The sequence below is a fragment of the Alosa sapidissima genome, chromosome 20 (genome assembly GCF_018492685.1).
Source record: "Alosa sapidissima isolate fAloSap1 chromosome 20, fAloSap1.pri, whole genome shotgun sequence".
Classification (NCBI taxonomy): Eukaryota; Metazoa; Chordata; class Actinopteri; order Clupeiformes; family Clupeidae; genus Alosa; species Alosa sapidissima.
Window position 1 is genome coordinate 25,642,797 of NC_055976.1, and position 7,569 is coordinate 25,650,365.

Genomic DNA, 7,569 nt, shown 5'->3' on the forward strand with positions numbered 1-7,569 from the left:
AGCAGTGGTGTGCAGGGTTGAAATGAAAACAATGGAATCTAATGTAATCGACCATTGAAAGTGTGCCACACTCATGTCGGCACCTATTTGCAGAGGCTTTTAGTATCTACGTAAGAAACTGCTGATCTCCTGGGACAGTCCCACACAACAGTGGTTTGCTGACTGCTCTGTAGCCATGCCCAATCACGGCAATGGTATTGCCTCTCTCAACTATCAAAAATATCACAACCCAGATAGCAAGAGGCTGGCGGACCACTGTCGGCCCACTGGGGCCAGGTCGGTTCTCTGGCAGTTCACTGGCGGGTTGCCGACAAATGGCGCGATATTTTGACGCTCTTGGTCTAAAATCTTTTTAATTTATTCAGTTATACTTCATCCATCATTTTAATAACATGTCATGTCTTTTCTTAATATTCATGACAAGTAAAACTTAGAGATGGTGGTCCAACGGCGGACCACAAGTGGCATACCACCGGCGCTATCTGCCAATCTGATTTTGCTATCTGGGTATGTTGCTTTGAATGAGAAATGGCATCTAGTATCAATCTATCAACAACAGTCTCCTCGGCAGGGTGCAGAGCTGTGGAGAGTGTAAGCCACCCTTGTGTTAGATGTAGGCCTCCGTTGCTGTGTTGTCTGTTTTGATTAAGCGTGGAAACCCGACAGCCAGGGCCGTAAGTCTTTTCAACATGAGAAATGCTGTTTGTAGTTCAAGCATGTTGGTGTGGAGGCGTCCATGGCCTGGGTGCTTGTCCACACACCGCTGGTACACTTGCCCTCGTACCCGGGCCCTCAGCCGTGGAGGGTGGCATCTGTGGTCACCACCATCCGGCAGTTCACGCTGCCCAGGGGCACACCTGGGGAACGCCGCGGCCCCATGAGGGAGGAGCAAACTGTCTCAAGCCCTCGCATGTGCAACAGACCAAGCACCACTGCTGCAGACTGCTACGGCTAGTGAGCCCAGCAGTCCCCGGCGTAGGCACACACTGGCGGTCGCTCCCAGGCGAAATGTGCCATGCAAGCATGAATATATGCCTGTCGCTTGTACGTCAGCTTGGGTGCCATGTACTTGGAGTTAAGGCTGAGCCCAAGAATTTCCAGCCTCTTAGTGGACGTGAGAGGACCCTTCAACCAGTTCACCCATAAGATAAGGTGACTTAGGCTGGCTGCAGTGACTGAGAGTGGCCACCGAGTGGTGCTTTAAGAGCATAGCCCGGTAAGGTATCTGCTGTACAACCCCCTCTGCCTGTGCTCCACAGGGGCTAGGCGAATGGCCCACTTCGCCAACGGTTTGCTGATCCCATCTGAAAATTGAGGCGTGAGGAGGCACCATGATGGGCGCGATGATTAGAAGCGTGTTGGAGAGTGAGTAGACTGCAGTGTGTTGCTGCTCGACACCGTGCTGAGTACCCACAGGGAGTTTACTCCCATACTTGCCAAGTACTCAGAGGAGCGGTGAGATATTGGGCCGTGTCTGAGAGTGTGCTTGCCGGAGCTCTGCGAGCTTCAGGCAGAGGCAAGAGAGTGGCCGCAGGGGCTGGGTGGGAGTACTGTGGGTGGGGTCATGTGTTTTATGTGTGCATGGTTCTGTTTGTTGTTGGTCCACTGTTTGTTTGTGTTTTTGTAGATGAGGTTTCTCTATTTTATTTACAGTGTTGCCTTTCGCGGCCAGGGACCATTTGAAAAAGAGACTATAGTCTCAATATGACCCCCTTGGTTAAATAAAGGGGCGGGGAATTAAAGGAGTAGCCTACTACAGAAGAGGGGGGGGGGGGCGGTCTTGACAGCCATCGCCATGGTAGAACCGGGTATAAGGTCTTGAGGGCTCATGCCACCTTCACATGCTATCAGGAAGATGGTACTTCCCATTTGTGAATTCAGAACTATGAGTGCGTTTTGTTTAAGTGCTTTTGTTGTTGGAGCGAAAAGAAAATTGGCGGACACACGGTTCATCCTTACCTGCTATGTTATTGATTTGTTAAGATGCAAATGGCTATAGCAGTTATGGCTATAACAGTATAACATTAGCTGAATGGTTAATAAAGGAATTATTTACCATAATTCCGATAACACGAGAAGGCAGCATCATACCAGGGAGGCTGGCACCTCGATGTCTGCCTCACCATCCGAGGCAAAGAGTGACATGACATCATCTCCAAGCCTCAACATATCTAGCTGTGCCTCACCACTCTCAATGCCCAGGTCATCCGAAGAGCGGAAATCTGCCACCATACTTACCTTTGATAGCTTTCAAAGAAGCTCAAGGATTACTTGCCAACAATAGCTTTCTTAAAAAACTAGCAGAATAGTTTTGTAGATAACCTTTAAAAATACTAGCTGAAATTAATTGCTTTTGGTTTTGAACTAAAATGGTAAGGGAAGGGCAGATATCCAGCTGAAGCTTGATCTGGCTTTATCTTGGAGGCTTGTGTCTTTGTGAAGCGTGGTGGTTTGAAGATCTTTGTAATCGCTGAAGAATGAAAAGAGGACTAGTTGTTAGCCTGTGACAAAAAACCTAAGAGGGGTTGGAGCTGAGGTTGGTTCAGGTCGATATATCATCCGAGTGACTTCCCGGTTAACATTGAGTGTACTTGACGGAAAGAGAACCATTAGCTGGGTCTATCCTACTATTTCATGCACATTTTGACCATTCAAATATTAAACCCTGACCGGAAACACTTGAAATGCACATTCAATCTTCTAATGAGCATAGAAATTCCATTCGTTTGAGGGAGGTGGATTAACTCTCCATTCGTAAAAGATATAACATGATTAAAGTTGATGGAAAACCTTTATTTGCATATATTCACATTTGTCCAACCAACCACCAACCATTTATCACAATTCTGTAAGCCTTGCCCTGATGAACCTTATGTCTTGATCCCACAGTTGATCAGAACTCTTCCCAAGATAAGGAGGTTGTCTGTGTGTTACCTTGCAGTCGAGTCGAATTTTCATAAATGCACATAGAATATACGAATGAGCAGAATGCCTCTGCCACTGCCTTCATTTTTAAACCATTACAGGGAGAGGTTATTAAGGTATTTTTTAACTGTTTACTCTATGTCGTATAAATCAGTGGTTATACAGAGAGGCAATGTTATTTGACACCCACTTCAAAGAAGAAGTAAAACATAACGATTTTTGGCCAGCACTCGCAAATCAGCTTCTGGTAAATTGTTAAGCTTACTTTGCATACTACATAATCCCATGTTTAATTCATATTTCGTATTTATAGTGTCTTCCATATTAATATACCAAGTAAAAAATCAACAAATTGAGGAGCTATGTCCAAGTGTGATTGGTAGGCCTACTATACATGAGACTCTTTGAACTGTCAGTTCCCAATTTATTTGGATGATGTAGAAACTATGATAATACAACAATGAGAAATGGACTATTGATGAACGCTTGGTCCAGAGATGTCAACTGGCTGGCATGCTACATAGTTACACAGGCTATTTAAGCATAATTCCATGACTTATCTATGACTTATCTGACCTGTGAAGAGGGTTGAAAGTTTTAAATACCTTGGTGTACACATCATTGAGGACCTTACATCGTGGACCACTAACATCCAACACAGAAAGAAATCCAGGAACTTACATCAGCTGCGGAAATTCAAAGTGTCAGCATCCATCTTGAAAGCCTTCTACTCTTCAGCACTGAAGAGTGTTCTAGCAGGTAGCATCATCACCAGATATGGGAACTGTACAGCCTGTGACTGCAGACTGCAGACAGTCTTCTGCTGAACACTGCATCAGAGCACCTCTCCCTACCCTGCATGATATCTACCAGAATAATAGCATTTTTTATTTATTTGTTCTAGTGCTTTTCTAGACACTCAAAGACACTTTACAGTTTTGTTAGGTATACAAGTCTGGAATAGACAAAGGCCTCTTAGTCATGACTAGCTACTGTATGCCAAAAATGGCAGCTAGGCAATAGCCACTACACTTTTAAAATGAATGTGTTAGAAACAACACAAACTGTGTTGTCCCTATCTGGACATAAAGTTGTGTTAAAGAAAGAATTGCTGTGAGAATGTACAGTACTCAGTATAACAAAAGCACACTCGTTTTAATAGGGTGACCAGACGTCCTCTTTTGCCCAGTCCTCTTTTTGAAACCTAAAAATGTGTCCGGGCGTAATTTTAAAGTCGTCCGGGATTTTCTTATTCTAGCCTCAAACGTGTTTACAGCGAATTTGCATTGCTCTCTTTCATTCATAGATATATATCTATGTCTTTCATTCACATACTAGTCGCGCCCTACCCCTACAGTTCGCTTTGCATTGAGTGGAAAGTGTAGGGTGTTGAGCCTGACCTTGGTCGATAGTAATCTCTGTAAACATTTAATTGGTCAGTCAGTCACCTCAATAGCGCAAACTTCCTTGTTTAGTGTAAGTTCACTGACGAATTAAAACGTAAATTTCCATGTTTTTGTCTCGGTCGAGATCAACCTGAAGCTGAGTGCCTGACCTGAAAAGCAGGCACTTACGTGTCGGTCGCAAATAAAGGTGCCAACAACCTACAGGTAGCTTACACAATGTTCAGCATCATCGAACGGCAGCGAGGGGTGAGAGCTCATCAGCTAAAGTGACAGAGTTTTTCAACCGTAACATTACGTCTCCAAAATAATTTTGATGGCACATAACCTCATAACCATAGACTGTAAAAAATATAACATGACGAACGGCACTTCTGCCATTGTCTGAGCGGCCTTCTCTAGACGATTGCCGACCTAGCAACTTTCTAGTTTCGGGTAGGAAACTGCACTTTGGTTATCCCCAGAGGTGGAAAGTAACGAAATACATTTACTCACGTTACTATATTGAGTAGTTTTTCTGTGTATTTTGTATTTTTTAAGTAGTTTATAAAATCGGTATTTTAAAATTTACTTGATTACATTTTGAGTGAAGTATTGTACTTCGCTAGGCTACATAAAAAATCCCATCCGTTACTTGAGTGAAAAAAAAAAAAGTTAAGACTAACGAAAACAGAAAGGGAGAGAAAAGAAATCGCGCCCTAAACCACTAGCCTAGTGATAATGATCAGCATGTAGCCTACAACAGGACATGAATCAAGCTGGCGCCATGCAGTCTTTCTGAAAGGGATGGAGATGGAGCTGGATCACGAGATGCATCAGATTACATGTGTAGCCTAACCTATGAAAGTGTATTTTCCGCGATTTCAATGGGTTGTCTCAGTTCGTTTTAGCACTAATGATAGCTGAGATATTCAAGTAAACACCATGGGATTTCGTGTTTTGACGTTTGTGCTCACCTTTCTTTGGAAAGAAGTTTATTAGCAGTTGTTTCCCCTCATTTTGATGTCTCTCTTTTTAGTGACCTGACTTGGCTTTCTTGGAGAAAACATTGCACCAGCAGCACAACAATTAGCGGTCCACTACTAGCGATGCTCAACTAAATAAACAAAAGATAGACTAGGCTACCTTATGAATTGTGCAGGCGGACTAAACCATTTAGCTCTTTAGCAAGGGAGAGTGACCTTAGACAGTTTTCACTATGTTTTGTATACAAAATCCAGTCAGTCAAACTTTAAATTTCGTCTGACATTCATTTTGACATTTAATTTGGAAGTTAAAATATTCAGGTAAAATAAATATATGGTGGACATATATATATATATATTTTTTTTTTTTTTTTCAGTAATTAGCTTAAATTTCCAGTGAGTCTATTCGAAATTTTCACCACACATTATATTAACACACGTATAAAAAAAACAAAAAAAACATAAGAGTTATGTGTATTAAAGTGGAATGACACAGGAAAAAAGTATTGAACGTGCCTACTGAAATTTCTTCAATACTTTGTGGAAAAGCCTTTGTTTGTAAAGACAGCTTCAAGACATTTCCTGTATGACAAAACGTATTAGTCACAGTATCAGGTGTGATTTTGGCCCATTGTTCTATACAGATTCCAGGGGTCCCTCTTGTGAATCCTGATTTTTAGTTACTTCCAGAACTGTTTAATTGAATTTAATTGAATTGGCTGCCTTCAAGTCTTTCTGGAGCTTACTCCGAGTGGTCCTTGGCTTTTGGAATTGACTATCCTTCTGACTCCCTGGTCAGAAATATTGCGAGGAGATCCTGCATGGCAGTGATGTATCTTCCACTTGCAGATAATGGCTCCCATGCTGCTTACTGAAGATTCTGAAGTTTTGAAATGCATCTGTAACCAGTTTCATTGATATGTTTTGCAACAATAAGGTTGCAAAGGTCTTGGGAGAGCTTTTTGCTTTTATCCATCATGAAATGTTTCTTGTGTGACACCTTGGTAATGAAAAACCTTTTTATAGCCCATCAATATACTAACCAAGCTTATATTAATTTGCACAGATCGAAAGGATAACTACTCTAACTACTTACAGATTCCAGCTCGTTCCTTCCCTTTCCTTGCCTTAGTGCTTTTTCTTAGCTTGTTCAATACTTTTTCCCTGTGTTATTCCACTTCATTACACATGACTCTACTTATGGAGTTGTTTGGATTTTTTATGTGTGGATTACCTGAGTTATTACTAATGCCTGGTGAAAATGTTGTACCCCCGTATTCCACTTTTCATGGGCCCTCTCCTCCATTGGGGCCCTATACTTCCCACTCTCCCCCCTAGTTCGACGCCCTTTAATCTGCTGAACCTTCTGCTTGTTTCCAAATATAAAAAAACAACTCAACATTGGCCTGCCTGCCTCAGCTGCCTGTGAGGGGCTTTTCAGTTGGATTTCTGTTCACTGCAAAGCGACGCAAGGATGAGTGCAACTAACTTTGAAAATCAACTACTGCTCAAACTTAAAGGAGAACTCCGGTGATTTTTCACATAGATCTCCATTTCTCAACGTCACCGAGTACTGTCGGTATGAACAAAACAATCGGTTTTACCTAGCTCGAGTTGCTGCAGCTACAGCGCTACACACTGGGAGCATGAACATGGCTGCCTTAGCTGCTGGCTGCAGCAACTCGAGCTAGGACCAAAGTCCTTTTCAGGCAAGTACCTCCACTCGGCGGCCATATTGCAACACTTTTTGGGCACTTATCGTGCATCTATTTCGGCAGAAATGCGTGTGCGTAAGGCTTCACGACACCAATCTTGCTCCAGCAGCGAGATCACAACAGATGATTGGCACGATGTCTTCACAGCACACCACATGATTGGCTCAATGTATTTTACAACACACCACATGATTGGCTCAATGTATTCACATGTCAACGTTTTGCCGCGGAAGGGTTGTGATATTTGTAGACAACTGACTAACCCCATGCAATAGAGATATGCTGTATCTCCTCATTAGAAAGTCTCTGGTAAAACTGGTTGTTCGGTATTTTAACTTGTACTTGAGTAATGTTTCATCAAGGTATTGGTACTTTTACTTGAGTACAATATTTTCGTACTTTTTCCACCTCTGGTTATCCCTTACTGCCTTTAAGGGATAGCCTGCACGCTGACAACAGCAGATGTCAATAATCCTCTATACTGTAGCCTATATTCAGGTGAATTAAATATGTTGGCATAACATGAGGGATAGATGTAGCCTAGGCATATTTCTTTAAGAA